This window comes from Lontra canadensis, unplaced genomic scaffold, assembly GCF_010015895.1.
Source record: "Lontra canadensis isolate GAN:19392208 unplaced genomic scaffold, GSC_riverotter_1.0 scaffold3, whole genome shotgun sequence".
Lineage (NCBI taxonomy): Eukaryota > Metazoa > Chordata > Mammalia > Carnivora > Mustelidae > Lontra > Lontra canadensis.
The window spans coordinates 26,562,794-26,585,366 of NW_022630997.1; the positions used below are offsets into that span (position 1 = coordinate 26,562,794).

The 22,573-nt window shown below is 40.3% G+C and overlaps 1 long non-coding RNA gene across 1 annotated transcript in view; it reads left to right on the plus strand.

The window, feature by feature from the left end:
* The window catches only part of LOC116854770, a 32,782-nt gene that overhangs the window by 9,036 nt on the left and 1,173 nt on the right, over window positions 1-22,573 (plus strand). Inside the window, exons 2-3 of the long non-coding RNA XR_004380216.1 lie at window positions 17,912-18,197; window positions 19,056-19,114. This is a non-coding gene — a long non-coding RNA (uncharacterized LOC116854770). The remainder of the gene's footprint in view (window positions 1-17,911; window positions 18,198-19,055; window positions 19,115-22,573) is intronic.

Genomic DNA, 22,573 nt, shown 5'->3' on the forward strand with positions numbered 1-22,573 from the left:
TATTGTCTACATAGAAGTACATTGTTCTCATGCTTTCCTGTAGTTCTTTAGATGTGGTTACCTGTAGTTATTTGAACATATTTAAAATAGCTGATTTAAAAGTCTTTGTCTAGTGAGTCCAGTATCTGAATGTCCTTAGGGACAGTTTGTATCAATTGAGTTTTTATCCCCCTTTTGTATCAGACATAATTTCTTGTTTCTTTGTTTGTCTTATAATTTTTTAAAAGATTTTATTCATTTTGTTTGTCAGAGAGAGAGAGAGAAAGCACAAACAGGGGGAGCAGCAGGCAGAAGGAGAAGCAGGCTCCCCGCCGAGCAGGGAGCCTGATGTGGGACTCGATCCCAGGACTCTGGGATCATGACCTTATCGGAAGGCAGATGCTTAACCGACTGAGCCACTCTGGTGTCCCTGTCTTGTAATTTTTGTAGAAAACCAGACATTTTAAATAATGTTCTTTGGCAGCTTTCAGAGTCTCTTCTCCCTAGAGTTCATTGTTATTGCTGTCATTATTATGTTGTTTAGTGAGTTTTCTAAACTGATTATATAAAGTCTGTATTCTTTATCATGTGTAGCCACTGAAATATCTACTCAGTAGGTTAGTCAGCTAATGATTTACCAGATTTTCTTAAGTGCCTGGGGTTAATAAGTCTCCTTGTCTGTGCCCAGGGGCTCTCTGTGCGTTTTGGCACCCACCTTCAATACTCAGACATGCTGTGGACAACTCTGCCATAGTCTTTGCTTCCTATATGCACATAGCTTCAAGGTCAGCTGAGGATAAGAACTTAGAATCTTCTTAGATCTTTCCTGAGCATGTGCCCTCTCCTGGACATGCATATGGCTTTCTAGATTCCCGGGAATACGTTGAAGCTTTCAAAGCTCCTGTGGGCATCTAATTACTTGCTTTTCCTTTTTCAGCTTTTAAATTAGCCTCTTGCTTGCTCCAACTGTTATTTACCACTGCAGGCAGCTGTAAAGTTAATAATTTTTCTTTAATCCTTTTCCAAGCATGTCGCCTGAGGAAAAGGCTGTTTGTCCTGTAGAAGCTCCAAGGTAGCTTCAAGACAGTAGAGTCTTCCAGGAAACCATCAGACATGTAAATAATGACATTTCTCTGGGATTGAGGCTTTGAAAGAGCTCCATCCCTTGTTTGCTCTTTCTGGTGGCTGCCTGGTTGCTGCTTTTCACTGAAATTACAAGCTGCTCATTTTCAAGCATCCTGTGGAGCTGGATTGTAAAGGATAGGAATGAAGCATGTGAAAATGCCACAAATCTCCCTTCAGCAGTGTTTTATGACACTAACCGTGTTTATTGAATAAATGCTCCCTGGATTTCTGTAAGCATTTGATTAGTTTCAAACTTTTAAAAAAGTTGATTCTTAAAATTTTTGCTGGTTTTCCTAATCATTTTATGGAGGAATTTTTGGAAATCTTTACTTTGCTTCTTATTACTTTTGTTCCTCAGTGTGTATATCTGCCCGGTTTCTGTTGTATGCATTTGTCCTTCATTATTTAACCAGTCCTCCCTTGAAGGACACTTGTTTACAGTCTTTTGCTGTTACTAACAATGTTTCATTGAATAACCTTATGTAAACCTAATTTCATTTGTATCAATCTAAAGGAAAAATTTTCCAGAATTAGAATAACTGAGTCATAGGTCAAAACTAGGCCATTTCTTAATTTTCATAGGTACTACAAAACTGCCCCAAACACTGATATATCATTTTGTACTTTTGCTGGAAATTAGTTTGTATCCCTTAGTTCTTTAGCTGTTAATTGAGCATTGCTTTTTACCAGACAGTATTTTACGTGTTCAGGATACTGTCAGTGGTATGCTGGTAAATGTTTAACAATTAGTTCTCTTAGGAGAATACTACCCTCTGATTTGTAGTGTTTTCTGATTTCTGGAGTATTAATGTACCCACCATAGTCAGTTTTAGGCTACCAACCTGACAGTACTGAGCATGGAGTTGGGGAGAGATATACACATGAACCCTTTTAAGCTGGTATGAGCTAATTCCAGCAACCACTGGACCTAGCCGTGAATAATGTTGACTCAAAATAACCCTGTTCGGGGCACCTGGGTGGCTAGTCAGTTAAGCGTCTGCCTTTGGCTCAGGTCATGATCCCAGGATGCTGGGATGGAGCCTGGTATCAGGCTCTTTGCTCAGCAGGGAGTCTACTTCTCCCTCTGCCTCTCCCTACCATGCTAATGCTCTGTCTCTCTCAAATAAATACATAAGATCTTAAAAAAAAAAAAAAAAAGTAAAAATAACCCTGTTTTCCTAGAGGAGAGGGCAAAAGGCAATAAACATCATAAGTAAGTAAATTATATAGTATTAGTAGAAAATAAGTGGTGGAAATATCAAGTAGGATAAGGTACATGGGAAGTTGCAGGGTTGTTAAATATGATAGTCTGGCTGGAATTAACAAGGAGGTGACATTTAAACAATAACAATAAGTTATGGTGTTCAGCAGTGGTTCTCAAACTTTAGCAGGCATCGGAACTACCTGGAGGGCTTGTTAAAACACTGATTGTGGGGGGGCACCTGGGTGGCTCAGTGGTTTAAGCGTCTGCCTTTGGCTCAGGTCATGATCTCAGGGTCCTGGGATCGAGCCCCGCATCAGGCTCTCTGCTCAGTGGGGAGCCTGCTTCCCCCTCTCTCTCTGCCTGCTTCTCTGCCTACTTGTGATCTCTGTCTGTCAAATAAATAAATAAATAAATTTAAAAAAAAAAACAAAAAACACTGATTGTGGGTCCCACACTTAGATTGCCTGACTCAGTATATATGGAGTGTGGCCCCAGAACTTCCTTGTCTTTAAAGTTCCCATGTGGTGCTGATGCTTCTAGTCCAGGGACCATCCTTGCAGAACCACTAGAGTAATGCATCCTGGAGGGTTGCATCAGTCCCAACCTATTGATAGTGATGCTATTGGCTAGGAACACCTGAGGCACTCGCCTGGCCTGTGTTCCTTGAAGTGAGACTGCAAAGACATTTCCCTGACCAAAGCCAGTGTTGTGGCTAGACCAGCCCTCTTGGTTATGATTGCAGGATATATTTTAAAAAACCATCAGGGAACTTTGAGGAACAGATTTATTACTCACAAATCTTAGAAGGTACACTGCATACCCAGGGGTCACACAGTAGTGAGGTCACTGGTAGAGAAGAGAGTGGACCTGGGGCTTTGCCTTTATTACAGTCCAAGGGTGAAGTGTCTTAAGGTCTTGTGGGTTTACTCCTTATTAGCTAATTTAAATCATAAGAGCAGAAACTAGGGCACAGGAGGGAGAAGCTGAGTTTCTAAGACCGCCAGTTGTATACATTACCCAGGGCTTTCTGAAAGAGGGTACTTCACAGGTGGAGGTAGCCTAATTCCTCATTTGATTGTTTTGTTAATAGCTGTGTCATACAGCTAGCAATAGGTTTATTCAAGATGGATATTATTTTGAAATGGGTGCCTCAGCAATCAAAAGCTTCATGTCAGGCACTTATACAACTCAGAGGGAACACATGGAAGTGGGAGTATTTTACAGTAATTTTGGCACAAGTGGTTAATTACACATGTATTTTGAATGTAGCACATATATGTGCATATACATACATATATTCATATACTCATATGCATATGGATATGGATAGAGAGATACAGAAATAAATAGAGATGTCTGTGCATGCATGGGTTAGTATTCATACAGTATTTCGAAGCTCTATCTAGAGAGGACCTAGAAGTGCTAATATCCCTATAACAGTGAACACATTTCATACTAATATCTTGGTTTGTAAATACTATTCCCTGATAAAAAGAATGAGGATTTCTTGGAGAAATGATTGGTTGCAGGACTGAGACAGAAAGGTACTAGATAATCCTAGTCCACCTTGTGGTATCAGAAGGTAAGGAAGTACTCCAAAAAAGGGTAAGTGCATGTTGAAAAGGTACAGGAGCCAACCTGAAAAAACTAAAAAGAAATGGCCAAAGCTTGAATGATTTGAGCAAGAAGATAAATAACAATTGTATTTAATTATAGCCCACAGAAAAAATAAATATCCATAAGTCCATACAGATGTTTATTATTCAGTTATTTCCTTTTTTTTAGTTTAAATTGGCCAATATATAGTACGTCATTAATTTTTATATATAGTATTCAGTGATTCATTAGTTGCGCATAACACCCAGGGCTCATCACATCACATGTCCTCCTTAATACCCATCACCTAGTTACTCCATTTCCCCACTCATCTCCCTTTCCACGATCCTCAGTTTGTTTTCCAGAGTCAAGAGTCTCTCACAGTTTGTCTCCCTCTCATTTCTTCCCATTTGGTTTTCCCTTCCTTCCGCTATGCTCTTCTGTGCTATTCCTTATGTTCCACATATGAGTGAAACCATATGGTAATTGTCTTTCTCTGCTTGTCTTACTTCACTTAACATACCCTCCAGTTCCATCCATGTCAGTGTAAATGGTGGGTAGTCATCCTTTCTGATGGCTGAGTAATATTCCATTGTATATATGAACCACATCTTCTTTTTCCATTCATTTGTTGAAGGATATCTTGGCTCCTTCCAGAGTTTGACTATTGTGGATATTGCTGCTATGAACATTGGGGTGCAGGTACCCCTTCTTTACATCTGTATCTTTGGGGTAAATACCTAGTAGTGCAATTCCTGGGTTGTAGGGTCAGAGGGTAGCTGTATTTTTAACTTCTTGAGGAACCTCCATACTGTTTTCCAGAGTGGCTATACCAGTTTGCAATCCCACCAAAAGTGTAGAAGGGTTCCCTTTTCTCTGCGTCATTGTCAATATTTGTTGTTCCCTGTCTTGTTAATTTTAGCCATTCTAACTGGTGTAAGATGGTATCTCATTATGGTTTTGATTTGTATTTGCCTGATGGAAAGTGGTGTAGAGCAGATTTTCATGTGTCTGTTGGACATTTGTATGGCTTCTTTGGAGAAGTGACTGTTCCTTTCTTCTGTCCATTTCTTGGCTGGATTATTTGGCGGGGGGGATGTTGAGTATGAGAAGTTCTTTATAGATCTTGGATACCAACCCTTTATCTGTAATGTCATTTGTAAATATCTTCTCCTATTCCATGGGTTGCCTCTTAGTTTTGTTGACTGTTTTTTTTTTTTGCTGTGCAGAAGATTTTATCTTGATGAAGTCAGAAAACTTCATTTTTGCTTTTGTTTCTCTTGCTTTTAGAGACTTGTCTTGAAATAAATTGTGACCAATGTCGAAGAGGTTACTGCTTATGCTCTTCTCTAGGATTTTAGTGGATTCCTGTCTCACATCAAGGTCTTTCATCCCTTTTGAGTTTATCTTTGTGTGTGGTGTAAGAGAATGGTCCAATTTTATTCTTCTGCATGTGGCTGTCCAATTTTCCCAGCATCATTTATTGAGGAGATTCTTTTTTCCATTGGATATTCTTTCCTGCTTTGTTGAAGATAAGCTGACCATAGAGTTGAGGGTCCGTATCTGAGCTCTCTATTCTGTTCCATTGATCTATGTGTCTGTTTTTGTGCCAGTACTATACTGTCTTGATCACAGCTTTGTAATGTAACTTGAAGTCCCCAGTGATACCCCCAGGTTTGGTTTTCTTTTTCAACATTCCCCTGGCTATTCAGGGTCTTTTCTGGGTCCATATAAATTTTAGGATTGTTTGTTCCAGCTCTGTGAATAATGTTGATGGTATTTTGATAGGGATTGCATTGGAAGTGTAGATTGTTCTGGGCAGCATGGCTATTTTAACAGTGTTTATTCTTGCAATCCATGAGAATGGAATGTTTTTCCATTTCTTTGTGTCTTCCTCAATTTCTTTCATAAGTGTTCTGTAGTTTCTAGAGTATAGATCTTTTATCTCTTGGTTAGGTTTATTCCTAGTTATCTTAGGGGTTTTGGTGTAATTATAAATGGGAGCGATTCTTTAATTTCTCTTTCTTCAGTTACATTGTTAGTGTATAGAAATACAGCTGATTTCTGTTCATTGATTTTGTATCCTGCCACGTTGCTGAGTTGCTGTTTGAGTTTTAGTTATTTGAGGGTGGAGTCTTTTGGGTTTTCCACATAAAGTATGTCATCTGTGAAGAGAGAGAATTTGACTACTCCTTTGCCAGTTTGAATGCCTTTTATTTCTTTTTATTATCTGATTGTTGAGGCTAGTGGTGAACACTAGTGGTGAGAGTGGGCATCCCTGTCATGTTTCTGACCTTAAGGGAAAGGCTCTCAGATTTTCCTCATTGAGAATGATATTTGCTGTGGGCTTTTCATAGATGGCTTCTATGATATTGAGGTATGTTCACTCTATCCCTATACTTTGAAGAGTTTGAAGAAAGTATTTTATTAAATGCTTTTTCTGCATCAATTGAGAGGATCACATGGTTCTTGTCTTTTATTAATGTGTTCTATCACGTTGATTGATTTCCAAATGTTGACCCACCCTTGCATCCCAGGAATAAATCCCACCTGGTCATGGTGAATAATCCTTTTAATGTACTGTTGGATTCTATTGGCTAAGATCTTGTTGAGTATTTTGGCATCTGTGTTCATCAGGGATATTGGTCTATAATTCTCCATTTTTGGTGGGGTCTTTGTCTGGTTTTGGGATCAGGGTAATGCTGGCCTCATAGAACAAGTTTGGAAGTTTTCCTTCCATTTCTTTTTTTGAATAGAATTTTTAATTCTAGAACTTTAAATGTTCTTTTTTATTTTATTTTATTACTATTTTTGATGTTCTTTTTTAAAAAAATTTTTTTAAGATTTTTTTTTTTTTAAAGATTTTATTTACTTATTTGAGAGAGAGAGAGAGAGAATGAGAGGAGAGAAGGTCAGAGGGAGAAACAGACTCCCCATGGAGCTGGGAGCCCGATGTGGGACTCGATCCCCAGACTCTGGGATCATGACCTGAGCCGAAGGCAGTTGCTCAACCAACTGAGCCACCCAGGCAGCCCCTTTTTTAAGATTTTTATTTATTTATTTATTTGAGAGAGAGAGTGAGAGAGCATGCGAAGGGAGAAGGTCAGAGGGAGAAGCAGACTCCCTGATGCAGGGACAGCCCGATGCAGGACTCGATCCTGGGACTCCGGGATCATGACCTGAGCCGAAGGTAGTCGCCCAACCAACTGAGCCACCCAGCGCCCTTGATGTTCTTTTTAAATGTTTGATAAATGTTCTTTTTAAAATGTTTGATAGAATTCCCCTGGTGGCCACCTAGCCCTGGACTCTTGTTTTTTGGGAGGTTTTTGATTACCACTTTAGTTTTGATTTACCACTTTAGTTTCCTTACTGGTTATTAGTTCAGTTTGACTATTTCTTCCTGTTTCAGTCTTGGTAGTTTATGAGTTTGCAGGAATGCATCGATTTCTTCCAGATTGCTTAATTTGTTGGCATATAGTTACTGGTGATAATTTCTAATAATTGTTTCTATTTCCTTGGTGTTAGTCATGATCTCTCTCCTTTCATTCATGGTTTTATTGATGTGGGTCCTTTCCCTTTTCTTTTGGATAAGTCTAGCCAGAGGTTTATCAATCTTATTAATTCTTTCAAAGAACCAGCTTCTAGTTGCATTAATCTGTTCTCTATTCTTCTGGTTTCTAGTTCATTGATTTCTGTTCTAATCTTTATTATTTTTTTTTCTCCTACTTGGTTTAGGCTTTATTTGATGTTCTTTCTCCGGGTCCTTTAGGGGTAAGATTAGCTTGTGCATTTGGGTTTTTTCTAATTTTTTGAGAGAAGCTTGGATGGCTGTGTCTTTCCTTGTTATGACCACCTTTGCCATATCCCACAGGTTTTGAATCTATGTATTTTTCTTCCCATTAGTTTCCATGAATTTTTAAAGTTCTTTAATTTCCTGGTTGACCCAATCATTCTTTAGCAGGATGCTCTTTAACTTCCAAGTGTTTGAGTTCCTTCCCAATTTCTTCTTGTGGTTGAGTTATAATTTCAAAGCACTGTGGTCTGAAAATATGCAGGGAATAATCTCAGTCTTTTGGTATTGATTGAGACCTGATTTGTGACCCAGTATGTGGTCTATTCTAGAGAAGGTTCCATGTACACTCCAGAAGAATGAGTATTCTATTGTTTTAGGATGGAATGTTCTGTATATATCTACAAAGTCCATCTGGTCTAATGTGTCATTCAAAGCTCTTGTTTCTTTGTTGATCTGCTTAGATGATCTGTCCATTGCTGTGAGTGGAGTGCTGTGGTCTCCTACTATTAATGTATTACTATCAATGTTTCTTTATTTTGGTTATTAATTGGTTTATATAATTGGCTGCTCCCATGTTGGGGCATAGATATTTACAATTGTTAAATCTTCTTATTGGATAGACCCTATCATATAGTGTCTCTCTACATCTCTTACAGTATTTGGTTTAAAATCTAATTTGTCTGATACGGATTGCTACCCCAGCTTTCTTTGGAGGTCCATTAGCATGGTAAATGGTTCTCCATTCCCTCACTTTCAATCTGGAGGTATCTTTAGGTTCAAAACAAGTCTTGTAGACAGCATATGGATGCGTCCTGCTTTTTTCTCCAACCCGAAACCCCGTGTCTTTTCATGGGAGCATTCAGCCCATTTACATTCAGAGTAACTATTGGAAGATATGAATTTAGTGCCATTGTATTGCCTAGTCCCTGTTTCTATAGATTTTCTTTGTTTCTTTCTGGTCTGTGTGACTCTTGGGGTCTTCACTTACAAAATCCACCTTAATATTTCTTGCAGGACTGGCTTGGCGGTCACATATTCTTTCAGTTTCTGCCTGTCCTGGAAGCTCTTTATCTCTCCATCCATTCTTAATGACACCCTTGCTGGATAAAGTATTCTTGGCTGCATGTTCTTCTCATTTAGTACCCTGAATATATCTTGCCAGCCCTTTCTGGTCTGCCAGGTTTCTATGGATAGGTCTGATGTTACTCTGATGTTCCTCCCTCTATATGTAAGGAACCTCCTCTCCCTGGCTATTCTCAGGATAGTTTCTTTAGCTGTAAAATTTGCAAATTTCGCTATTATATGTAGGGGTGTTGATCTATTCTTATTGATTTTTGGGAGGGGTCCTTTCTGCCTCCTGGACTCTAATGTTTGTTTCCGTTCCCAGATTAGGGACATTCTCAGCTGTGATTTGCTCAAATATACTTTCTGTCTCTCTCTCTCTCCACCCCCTTGGGGATCCCAAGAATGTTTACAACATTAGAATGTTTCATGGCATCATTAATCTCTCCAATCCTTTTTTCATGTGGTACTAGAAGCCTATCTCTGTTTTCCTCAACTTCCTTCCTTTCCATCAGCTTATCTTCTAGATCACTAATTTGCTCTTCTGCCTCATTTACCCAGGCTGCTAGAGTATCCAGTTTAGACTACATCTCATTCATCGCATTTTTTAATTCGGCCTGATTAGATCTCATTTCTGCTCTTAGAGATTGTATACTGTCACTAATGCTTTTTTCAAGCCTAGCTATTGACTTTATGATTGCTATCCTGAATTCTAACTCTGACATCTTGCTTATATCCATATCCATTAGTTCTGTGGCAGAAGACATTGTCTCTGATGCTTTTTTTTGTTGAGAGTTCCTCCTCTTAGTCATTCTGTTGGGGGAACGGTTGAGTGAATGAGCAGCATCCAAAATATCCACCACGACCCAAGCAAGATGTACCCTAGTAAAATTCAGAGTGGTCAAAAGCCACCACTGAAAAAAGAAAGCCAAATGTAACACAAGAAAATTTTAAAAAATTTTAAAGGTGGGGGAGGGGAAGGGATGCTATAATCTCTCACTGTTGACAAAGCAAGGTGTTTCAGTTGTTCCTGGGTGTATTTTGGTCTATGTGTTACAGAGTACTATGTCCCAAAATTACAAGGAAAGTAAAACTTTTATATATATAAATGTAATATTGAATAGAGTGAAAAAAGGCCTAAAATAAAGTATATATCTATAAAAAATATAGGTGTGAAAAATACAAGTTATACAGTGACTATGAAAAATAAGTTGATACAATAAACATGTAGTTGAAATGAGAAGGTAAAAAGGAAAAAGAAAAAAAAAAAACAGAAAAAGCCTATGAAAAAGGAAAAAAAAAGATTTTTTTCTGAGAAATAAACAAGTTGTGATGCCACACCTGGAGTTCAATATACAGTTTTCCCCTGGCATTGGGATTTTACAGCCTTCAGAGATCCATAAGATTGTCATTCACCTGTTCTCCCAGCCTGTCTGGGCTACTATTGCTTTTGCAGGCCAGGTTTCAGATTTTTTCAGGCTATTCAAGAGAAGAGTGGTTATCAACCAGCCCAGTGCATTGTTTATGGTGATCCGAGCTGAGAGTCCCTTCCTGGGCTTGCTGGATCCACTGCCTGGGCACTGTGCTGTTTCAGCACCCCCATCCCCTTCTGCTCGGCAGCTCACTGTATCCCAAGACCACAGTGCCCTACCTAGAATTCTGCCATTTCATTTTCAGAGCCCCTTTCAGGAGGAATGTCTCTCACTGGATTAGATTTCTAAGGGTTCCAATTTTGTGTTCCATTGTTATATCACTTGCCAGAAGACAGCTTATGGAGGCTCCCTCCCCCTTCTGTTTATCTTCTGATATCTCCCCCCAGATTCATGACTGTACATGTCCTACCTTGCAAAAAGCAGTTGCTTTTCTGCTTGTAGAGATCCAAATATATATTCTTATATATCAGGCTGATTTCGTGGGTGTTCAAAATGGTTTGATAGATATGCAGCTAAATTCATAGGACCAGTTGAACCAGGGTCCCCTCCCTACCCCTTCACTACCTTGCCTCCTCCCCTGTCTCATTCATAGTGTTTTTAAGTTGTCCTGATTCGATCTCATTTCCACCCTTAGAGATTCTGTATTGTCATTTTTGCTTTTTTTCAAGCCTAGCTATTAACTTGATAATTGTTATCTTCAGTTCTGCCTCTGGCATCTTACTTATATGCATATCAATTAGCTCTGTGGCAGAGAACATTGCCTCTGTTTCTTGCCTTTGTTGTGAATTCCTCCTAGTCATTTTTCCCAGAGTAGGATGGGTGAGCAAATGAGCAGAGTCCAAAATATCAACCACAACCACAACCCAAGCAAAATACACCCTAGAAAAATCTGAAGTGGTCAGAAGCCACCACAGAAAAGCAAACAAAACCAAAATGAAACAAAACAATAAAAAAAGGGTAGGGGGAGAGGGACTATAATCTTGCAGGGTGGACAAAGCAGGGTGGTCCACTTGTTCCTAATTGAATTTTGGTGTGTGTGTGTTAGAAGATACTACATCACAAAATTGCAAAGAAAGCAAAATTTACGTGTGTGTGTGTGTGTGTGTAAAATTGAATAGCGTGAAAAGACTAAAATGAAGCATGTATCTATAAAATGTAGATGTAAAAAATAAAAGTTGAAAAGCAATTTAAAAACATAAGTTGGTAAAATAAGAATCTAGTTGAAACAGGAAAACGTTAAAAAAATGAAATGGAAAATTTTACTGAAAGGTAAATGAGGTGTGAGAAAACACCTGGAGCTCAGTATACTATTTTCCCCTGGCACTGGAGTTTTGTTCTTGTGGGATTCATGAAGCTGTGGTCCACCTGTTCTTCTAGTCTCTCTTCTGGGAGAAGGACCTGCTGTGCTGCTTCTCAGGTATCTTTGCCTGGTGGTGTTGCTCCACCCCTTGTCAGGGGGCTTAGCTCAGTGAAAGCAGGTTCTCTGTGTGGCTTTTGTTTCCTGGAGGCTTTCCACACCTCTTCAGAGGATCAAAGCAGAAATGGTTTCCCCGGATCTCTGGCTCAGAAGTAAAAGATCGAGGTCCCCCCCCTCCCTTCAATAAGCCCTCTGTAGCTGTCTCTGAAAAGTGGAAAAGGAAAGGTGGAAGTCCTGTCACACTAGACACTAGACAGTCGGATGAGAAATTTCCTTGCGGCGCAGTCTCCTGTAAGACAGGCGTGAAAAACTGTCTCATGGCAGCTCCTTGCCAGGCTTATCTCGCCTTGCTTTAAAGGGAACTGTAGAATGTTCCACCAAGACTCAGGAGATGCACCAGCTCATTAGTGTGCCATGGTAGAGCCATTTCTTTACAACTCTACCCCAACCTTTCATGTCAACAGCTAAGATTTTTTTGAAGCATAGGATATCCCATCATATACCTTAATTAATTGTATCTATCCTTTCTATTTGTCTTAGACAACCTTAGATGAACATGATTACCACTTAGCATCAGCAGGATGCTCAGTCCCATTTGAAGGGAAGATTGTAGCCATGTTCCCCATCCATATCTAAGCCAGGTAAATATGTTGTAGATACCATTGAGATTAACTGTGAAGAGCTGTTCTCTCTTAGGTGGGAGATTGGTTTGTTTACTTTCCATGTTTGGGAATCCAGCTGAAGCAGTCACACAGACTTTGTCATGTCTGGCCAGCATGAAATCCTCGATAATGTGATTATTCATCACTACTCACTAGAAAGTTTATTCTTAGTTGTAGTGACCTCTTCGGGGTCATAGGTCAGGATCCAAATCCTATGTGTCTAAAGGTTGGGATTATAATGCAAGGAATCTTAAGTACCAGGAAGGGATGCTACTTTCTAATGTGTACCAGCCCGGGTGTTCAGCAGATGAGAGCCAAGGAAATTTAATATTCCTCCCACCAGTCCTGGTCTTCTAGGTTCTAAGGTGTTTCTTCCCCAACAGCTGGCGTTTTACCTGTATGACCATGTGATCAGTATAACCAGTCCCTGAAGCAACTACTTTCCCTTTTTGTCCCATCCTCAATAATTTTCAACCCTTGCTGTTCAACCAGATATACCATGTAACCATTGAGTAGTTTCTTCCTTGTACATTTTGTACCATCCCAGAACATATCCTTTCCCTGTTATGTGCATTATACTAGGACCCATCTTGTGTATTGTTATCTCATGTCTGTGAATGTACCATCAAGATTCAGAGCTTCTCAGATGCAGCAAGTATAACCAGGTGGTAAGAGAAGTACCACGTTGGAATCTCCCACCATCAGCTCTTTACCACCCATAAGTTCCTATAGTCCAGTTTCTCAGAGGTAGGTAAGAGGAAACTAAGAGTAAGAAGGGTTATTTACGTGGTTTGAGTCTCATACTGCTAGTGTGCCTTTTCTTCCCCCATATCCCAACCTCATAATGAAACCTTATAATTTTATCCAGTAGGGAAGCACCCATTTGGAAAATTGCCACAGTGAGAGCCCATACTTTCTGTTTAAGTGTGTGCTTCACTGGGAGTATTAGCTGTTTGCATAGCTTTTTAGGTTCTCCTTCAGTAGTACATTTTATCTTCTAATGGTAACTGCTTCCCGGGGTGATACAGAGTGTATGTTCAGTGAATGCTGCGGAGAGTTGCCTGCTGCTGAGTATCCTTGGCAGCAGAGGTGGCATTACTCTTTGGCTGGATGTGTTTGGGAATTAAGGAGTATAAGATAGTCTACTTAGGAGCTCTTGAATAGTATGGCCTGCATCTGCTATGTGAATGAGAATTGCTGGGCCATACCTGAATAGTCAATGCCCGGAGGTATCCTCAAAAGAAAGGTAGAGGGTCTGGATAGTCTATCTGCCAGGACCTGGCAGATCTGGTGCCCCAGGCTATGTGCCTGGAGTTCCTTTGCCATTTGTATTAGATTCCTTGGGCTTCCATAGCAAAGTACACAAACTATGTGGCTTACACAACAGAAATTTATTTTCTCTTGTGGAGGTTAGAAGCCCAAAGTCAAGGGGTTGGCACAGCCTTGCACTCTGAAGCATCTAGGGAAGACTCCCTTGCTTCCTCCTAGCTTCTGGTAGTTGCTGACTGTCATTAGCATTCCCAGGCTTGTAGATGCATCACTATTCTTATAAGGACACCAGTCATTGAAATACTGAATCCAGTATGACCTTCTCTTAACTTGATTACATCTGCAAAGACCCTATTTCCAAATCAGGGCACGTTCACAGGTACCGTGTGTTAGCTCTTAAACATATCTTTTTGAAGGAACAGAGTTCAACCCAAAAAACTCTGCTCTCTAGCGCTCCAAAATTCATGTCCTTCCTATGCAAAATACATTTCACCAAGTCCCAACATACCCCTCAGATCTTAATTTATTTCAGCTTTAACTGTCCAAAATTTCATCTAAATATAATAACTCAAAAAAAAACCCACTCCCAACTTCTGAATCATCTAAATCAGAAATCAGTGAGACTCCAGGTATAGGCGGTTCTGGGGCATAATTATTCTCTGTCTACAGATTTGTAGAACTTGAAAACAAAGTGTTCACAAATTACAATGATAGGAGACATATGGCTAGAGGTAAGGCCACGTTTGGTGGGGAGTGAGGGAGGGTGGGCCCCACAAGATCCTCATAGATTGATTACATTGAACGTTTGATGATTGATGGTTTATCAGTGATCTCTCACTGCTGTTGACATTTTCATATTTGGCTGTTCCAAACTTTGAAACTAAACCATCTCATGTTTTATGAAATGGACATTCCACACACCCAAGTAGCTGTAACTGATACTGCTAAACATATTGTAGAAATTGCTATTTTAAGTATGTGTCATGCTTCTCTTAATTGTAAGTAATGTTCAGACAGAGGTACTGGGACAAGTGTCCAGCCAGGCTCTTCCAGCCCAGCCATGTAATATCAGTAAAGCCTTACAAGATGGGGGATGGATTAACATCCTAATAAAGAGCTATTTGCCAGGCTCTACAGTATGTTCTCCCACTTGGGTCAATCAGTCCTAATAAGCCTCTTGAGCTACAAATGTCAGTGACCAACCACTATGCACACTAGAGCACCAGTCAGGCATCAGTCAAACTTTCCACCCACATGAAGGTGGACATTTACCTCTGCATATGTGTTTTCTCAGAGTTTGGAGTCTGTGCCAGTACCTTATGCTTCTTGAGGGTGTTGGAATATTGAAGTCCCTGAGGAGGCTTGGACTTTGATGATGAACAGATCAGCTAAGTTGAAGGCTGATAGTGCACTGAGCCACTATGGCTATGTATCCACAGAGAAAACTGTTACAAACCTTATATGCAAAAGAAAATTCCACCAGTGGTTCGAGTTGTAGGCTGTGGTGCTGGTCCAGTAAAACACTGCCCCCCAAAACATCTTGCTACATTTTCACTGACTCATAAGCAATAGCCAACAGGATGGCAGGATGGTACTTCAGTGCCCGGTAGCAGGATCAAGTCCTAAGCCCCTGTGGGGTCACACATTGTGATAACAGATTGTGTAGGATCCCTTACTCCCATGGACTCCAGAGGCAAAGGACCCTTTGACAATGGACATCACTGAAACCAACAGGTGTTATTTTAGGCTGATCAGACCTGAGCCATCCAGATAAGACCATAGACCTCTGGATATACCATGACACAGGATGTGCATCAATATTCCAGCACTGAGACCGAAGTCAAAGCTTAGTGATTCAGCCTATGAGGCCAGGAAAACCTGACAAATCTGCCTAACGTGCCAATTCCACAGTTGAATGGTGTACTAGTTTCCTAGGGCTGCTTAAGAAAGCACCACAGCTTTTTGGCTTAAAATAACAGGCATGTGTTCTCTCACAGTTCTGCAGGCTAGAGGTCTGAACCAGTGTTCATCTGCCCCATATACAGCAAGCCAGTAAAGACTGACACAGATTGACACTGAGCTTCTGCAGTGAAAAAAGATAAGCTATTTATTGGTGTGGTGCCTCCCAAGAGAATGGGGAGCTAATGCTCAAAGTCTCTTACAGGTGAGGCCTTTTAAGGGCAAAATTGGGGGCAGAGGTTTCCTGAGAAGGTGGATGCTATTGATGGGAGGCCTAGGAAGTACTGTTAACAGATAATAATTACTTCTGGTGCCACTTCATCTGGTTGCACAGAAGTCTGCTCTATCTCAAGAGACTTGGAATCTGCAAAACATCGTTATATGGATTAGAGATTTCATTAGGTACATCGGGATTATGAGTTTGGGAGAGTGCTGATCAGCTGCTTGTATCTGCTTGTGTGTGCACTAGCTAGTGGGTTGCTTTCCTTCATGTTCCTTTGAATGATACAGGCATTCCTATCTCTTGGGCCTGGATCCATGTGTTCCCTGGCTGGTGCAGCTGTGCCTGGAAGCAATATGTTTCCTAGTGTTCATTATTTCATCTGAACTAACAATATGGATGCCAGCTTCAAAATGAGCATATCGGGGCACCTGGGTGGCTCAGTGGGTTAAAGCCTCTGGCTTCGGCTCAGGTCATGATCCCAGGGTCCTGGGATCAAGCCCTGCCTCAGACTCTCTGCTCAGTGGGGAGACTGCTTCCTCCTCTCTCTCTGCCTGCCTCTCTGCCTACTTCTGATTTCCGTCTGTCAAATAAATAAATAATCTAAAAAAAAAAAAAAAATGAGCATGCCAACAGGGTTGTGTCCTATTAGAGGTTCTAAGAGGGAATCTGTTCCATGCTTCTCTCCTAACTCCTGATGGTTTTTGGCAAACTTTGACACCCCTTGGCTTGTAGCCATATCGCTCCAATCTGTCTCCATATTCACAAGGCATTCTCCCATGCCTCTGTCTCCTGTTTTCTCATAAGGACAGAGGTCATCAGGGCACACCCTAATCCTCATTTTAACTTAACTAATGACCTCTTTGAAGACCCTATTCAAAAATAAAATCACAATCTGAGCCTCTTGATGGACAGGAATTTGGAGGCAAAGAGATACTATTCTTCTCAGTACAATGGCCAAAATGAACCATTTTATATTGTAACCGTATAGTTCATGACTTCCTAGCGGTCCCTGACATGTCCTTTGCAGCTCACTCTCTTAAACTAATTCCTTCAACAACCTCTCTTCAGATTGCATCGTTTTGCAATGCCCTGCTGGCCAGAAAGAACGAGGTCCAGCAAGCCCGTGGGAGAGGCCCGGAGAGCGACCTCGGCCCTCCAGGGGAAACTCTTAAGTCGGGGCGTGGTGCCAGGGCTTATGGGAAACGTAGTCCTACGTTTCCTTGCCTCACAAGGCGCAGGTTCGGGGAAAGGGTCTTCCATGGTCTCCGAGGCTCGTTGTGCGCATGTGTGACTTCGGTCTCCAGGTGTTTTCGGCGGGTTTACCCGCCCGGCGGTGGAAATCCTGGAGGGGGGCGGGCGGAGCTGTGCGAGTGGGAGCGGTGGGTGAGCCCAGGCCGGGTGGGCGAGGGTTTGCGGGGGCGGCGGTGGGGAGGGGGGCAGCTGAAGGCGGGTGGGGGAGGCCTCGGGAGGGACGGCTGGGCTGGGTCCCTCCGTCCAGTGGGGGCCGGCGTCCAGGTGGGGCCGCGGTGTCGCCGTGGCTGCGGGAAGGGGGCCAGAGCTTTGGATCCTGGTGGAGCCGAGTGTAAGTTGGTTACTGCTGGCAAGATGAGGGCGGTACGTAAGACTAGGTTTCTTCATCTGTAAAGCAAGAACATTATGTCCCACATGGGGTTGTTCTCTGGTTTAACATTTTTTACACATGTTTTTAAGATACGTATATAGTTTTAACATTCGGGGCAGAGCTTAGTTAATATTAGCTGTTAAGGTTTTTGGAAGGTATTTTTCCTTTTCGTTGGCTAAATTTTATTTAATCCTAATAACGGCTTTTATGTAACTGTTTTCAGTCTTGGCAGAGGAGAGAACTGAAACTCAGGTGGCTCAAGTAAAATACTCAGGGTCTCACAGATCTGGTGGACAACCCGGTCGAAAACCAGCATTGTATTTCTCACAGCACCTTCTTTAGGACCCAAGGAAACAACCCCAAAGTGTGTGAGCACTGAATCTCACCTTGTGATCATGCATTATGAGATTTCTTGGCATGTCAGAGCCCTTGGATCAGACTGCAGAACTTATTGCAACTTATTGTCCAACTTTCAGCATCCTCAGTGGCATTAAGTGTTTAGGCAGAGAAGTTCTGTGAGTTTGGATCCCTGAATGAAACTTCTAAATAAATGGTCTTGTCTTTTAAGCCTAGGTTCCAGCTCCCTTGGAAGAAGGCAGCTTTTGTGAAGTAGGAAGGAGGAAGCTCCAGGAACAGGAATCTCACCTTGAAGGTCACTCCTCTGACCTCAGACTTCTCAACCACAGCTTTAGAGAAGAGGCAGGAAACTGCTAGAAAGGAGCAGGTCCTAGGTTTGCGTAGTCTGCAGTAGCAGTTCTTTATTCTGCTCAGAATGAGCATTGCCTCACTATCACCACATCCAGAGGGCCTCACCATGATGGTGAAAGGTCTGGACCAAGCTTCAGAAAAGATAGGTGAGTGGGACACTGAGTGGTGGGTAAGGAGCAGGTTGTGTGGAAAATATTAATTCATTAGAGGGTTCGTGTCTGCATGGTCTGCAGGGAGAGATCTGTAGGCATAATGGAAGGAATTCTATCTCCTGTCTTTAGTAAACATGCCCTGCCTTCAAGCCTCCACCCACTTTTTCTAGATTTTGAGCTGCTCTTCTTTGTCTCTCTAGAGGTACGCTACTGCTCCATCTGCCCTGACTTTCTAGAGGTGTAGAATAGGGTCATCTGTGTCTGCTTAATTTCAGAGCTGAGAAGTCTTGACTTTGAGTGTGTAAGTAGCCTGCTCAGAGTCACCCAGTTTGTTAGCATCAGTGCCAGGATCAGAAAACTCCACGATGTAAGTCATCCACCAGGTTCTATCACAACTTAGTGAGAAAGTTTTTAAAGTAGGCCTGTCAGTAAAGCAACCTCATCTTTTCCTGCAGAGTGATTTTCTAACTGTAAGGGTAAGCAGCTCAGTAGGAATGTAAGTAAACAATATTTTGAGTATTTTTCCAACAACATTGATAATGAAAAATAACTATTTGTCTTTTGATCTCTTTGTTAAATTATTACTGGATTGGTTCTAAAAGAAAAATGAAAAATTTAAATCATTAGGAAATTAACCCAGTGAAAAATTGCTCAGCCAAGCTCTACAGTTCCTGTCAGAGTCACACATGTGAATTCACCCTGCATATGATTCTTGCTGACTCTCAGGAGCCAAAGAACATTTTCCTACAGGGTAATATTTAACTGTCTGGTGGGCATGGGGTTTTAGGAGCTGAATCTCAAAAGTCTGTAGCAGCCAAATCTCATATGACCTACTGTTTACTTCTCCCATAGCTGTACATTCAACCTTCTCTGTACATTCCCAAAAAGAACAGAAAAAGAATAAATCCCAGGTGAGCTCTTTTTCATTTCTCACATTGTTTTCCATTGCATGAAACAATGAAGATAAAACTAATAAACTGTCAAGGAAAAATACAGAGTCAACACAGAGTTAACAGATTGAAAGCAAGGAAAGGTCAACATGTTAATTATGTGGAGATAATTGTAATTGTTTTTCCAGTAACATATATATATTACACATTAAATTATGTAACAGTAACTTTTATAATAAGAATTATGTGCAGATTTATCTTTGATACTCTGTCCAAAAGGATAATGCTTTGCCTTGACCATAAAAATAAAAAGTTGTTTGTGTGTGTGTGGGTGTGTGTGTGTGTGTGTGTGTGCTTCATGGAACACAAAAATTTCCTGGCCTGAAGTCTGAAAAAATTCTCTGTCTTCCTGAAAGTAAGGTAGTTGATAATCTCAATTAACAAGTCTGAGATGAATGCTGCCCATCTTCACCTGATTGTTCTTTAGTGGTACAGAGAGCAGAAGGCCAAAGCATAACTTAGTTGTTTCAAGTTGATTTTTTTTTAAGGCGTATTTATTTATTTGAGGGGGGAAGGGGCAAAGGAGAGAATCTCAAGCAGACTCCCAATGATAATGAAGCCCCACGTGGGGCTCTGTCTCATGGCCCTAAGGTCATGACCTGAGCCAAAATGGAGAGTTGGATTCTTAACTGACTGAGCCACCCAGGTGCCCCTCAAGTTAATGATTTCTTTTGTCTGCTTTACAGTATTGTCCTTTTCCTGTTGCCCTTTAGGACAACTTATCCTCATGTGATTATCTTTGGTCTATTATAATTCTTACCTTATTATTTTTCTTGACTGATTTCATATTCTGTGGATTTTTAACTATTTCAAAGGATGGACAGCCACTCAATTTGAAATTCAAACTCTGAATGTTGTGCTTATTTAGGTGAGAGCTATTGCCTATCAGATATAGTCCTTCTGAGCAAAGCAAATTGTTGATTTTCTATATGGTTTTTGCAAAGAGTTGGTATATTCATTTCCTGTGGATGCTATAACAAGTTACCACAAATTTGGTAGCTTAAAACAACAAAAATTTATTCTTTCACAGTTCTGGAGGCTAGAAATCTGAAATCAAGTTGTTGTCAGGGATGTGGTCCTGCTTAAGCTTCTAGATGGATTCCATCCCCCATCTCTTTCATCTTCTGGTGGCTTTTGGGAGAGAGGCAGGAAATAGAATGGAGAAAAATAAGATGAAGAAGAATAAATACTTTGTAAGCCCTATATCAGTGTTCCCCAGAGAAACAACCAATCAGATGTGTGTGTGTACAGATGGCATATAATGTAGACATACATAAATACACATAGGTATACATTTGATTTATGGAATTGGCTCATGTGATTGTGGGGGCTGGCAAGTCTAAAATTTGATGAACAAACCAGCAAACTGGAAACTCAGGACTTAATGCTGTAGTCTTGAGGCAGAATTCCTTTTTGGGCGGGGGGAACTTTAGTTATTGCTCATATTAGGCCTTCAACCGTTTGGATGAGGCCAACCCACATTATTGAGGGTATTCTACTTAAAGTCAACCCACTGTAGATATCAACCACATTTATAAAATACCTTCATGGTAACACTTAATAAGTGTTTTATGAAATAACTGGATACTGTAGCCTACCACATTGACACATAAAACTAACCATCACAGGTCCTATAAGAAGATATACAGCAGCAATCTATTGTGTTTTATGTTTGTGTTGTATGTATGAATACATACGTATGTGTTAATATATATGTGGTGTGTATATAAAGAAATACATGTATAAATATAGACATTTTATGATCATGTGACTAGTAAACAGTACTTGGCTGGATTATTTATATGCATGACATAAGATACTCCTTTTATATTGGGTATATAACTCATTCACATTTATTGTGGTCACTGATGATGTTTAGTTTTAGTTTCTCCATCTTTATTTGTATTTTTATTTATCCCATTTTCTTCCTTTCTGTAATTTTTCTCTGTTCATTATATTTCTCTCTTCCAGTGGTTTGAATATTCACTATTCTATTTTTTTCCATTGGTTCTCCTGGAAACAGTTAACATAGGTTTATATTTGTATTTTTTCCATCAACATCAAGAATTTTTATTTTCTAGACCTGACCTGATCTTTTGCAGGTTTTACTGTCCCTTCCTCCCACATCTCATGTTTTATAGAAGTGATCAGAATCGTTTTTTAATTTTTTAAATTGATTTTTGTAAAGATTTTTATTTATGTACTTGAGAGTGAGAGCAAGAGAGACCACAGAGAGTGAGGGAGAAGCAGACTTGCTGCTCAGCAGGGAACCTGATGCAGGACTCAGTCCCAGGACCCTGGGATCATGACCTGAGCCAAAGGTGGATGCTTAACCAACTGAGCCACCCAAACGTCCCGGAATTATTTTTAAATATAATTTTTTTAAAAATCCTTTATAAACAGGTGCAATATTTAGACATGACTAAGTTATCTGGTTATTCTCTGTAATTTCCAAGGTAGTTGGATTGAAATGTCTAGAGACAAGAGTTCAGTGAGCTAACACCTTGATCTTGGACTTCCAGCTTCCAGAACTATGAGAAAATATACATATGTGTTAAGCCATCTAGTGTGTGGTAGTTTGTTATGGGAGCCTTAGCAAACTAATAACATATGGTAATTATATTTTTAATTCTTTGAGGACACACCATACTGTTTTCTATAGTGGCTGTACCATTTTACATTCCCACAAATGTACACAAGGGTTCCAGTTTTTCCACAGCCTCACCCATGCTTTTATTCTGTTTGCCAATGGATGTGAGGAGAAGTATGTTCTTTTGAGTAGTATTAATCTCCAGTGCTTTAAAAACAGTAGTTTCCTATTCTTGGAATCATAATAATTATATAGTTTTTTTTTCTTACTCAGTTTTTCACTTCATCTGGTGAATGTCTTTTATGTTACTGGTTCTTAAATTTCTAGTGAAACTTCATTGTCTGTTTTTATATGTGAAGACTTGGTTTGATTCATGTAGGTAGCTATTGTGAGTTATTCAGAAATATAGAATGCTGTTTCTTTATCTGTTTTCTCTCCTTAGTGAAAGAACTGACTTCAAGGATTTATAAAGGAAATTGTTGAAAAAATATAACCTGGTGAATTTCCTTTTAGATTATCAGCAGGGAGTATATAGGCAACCTTAAGGGACTATTGATTTTTCAAGTGGAGATTTCACATACTATGGATTTAGATCATCATGATCTCTCATCAAAGACCAGCCTTAAAACGAATTCGGTATCTATTTTCTTTCTGGCTGACTTGGCATTGCAAGAACCCCTGAAGCATTTCCCTAAAACACTTTTTAAAATCTAGTTTATCCTTCAGCCATCAGCTGTGCTTATAAAGAGTGGCAAATGCCCAGAGTGGTCTGACATTCCTTCAGTTAATTCCTCAGCCCATCAATCAGAGCACTGTCTACTTGGAGCTTA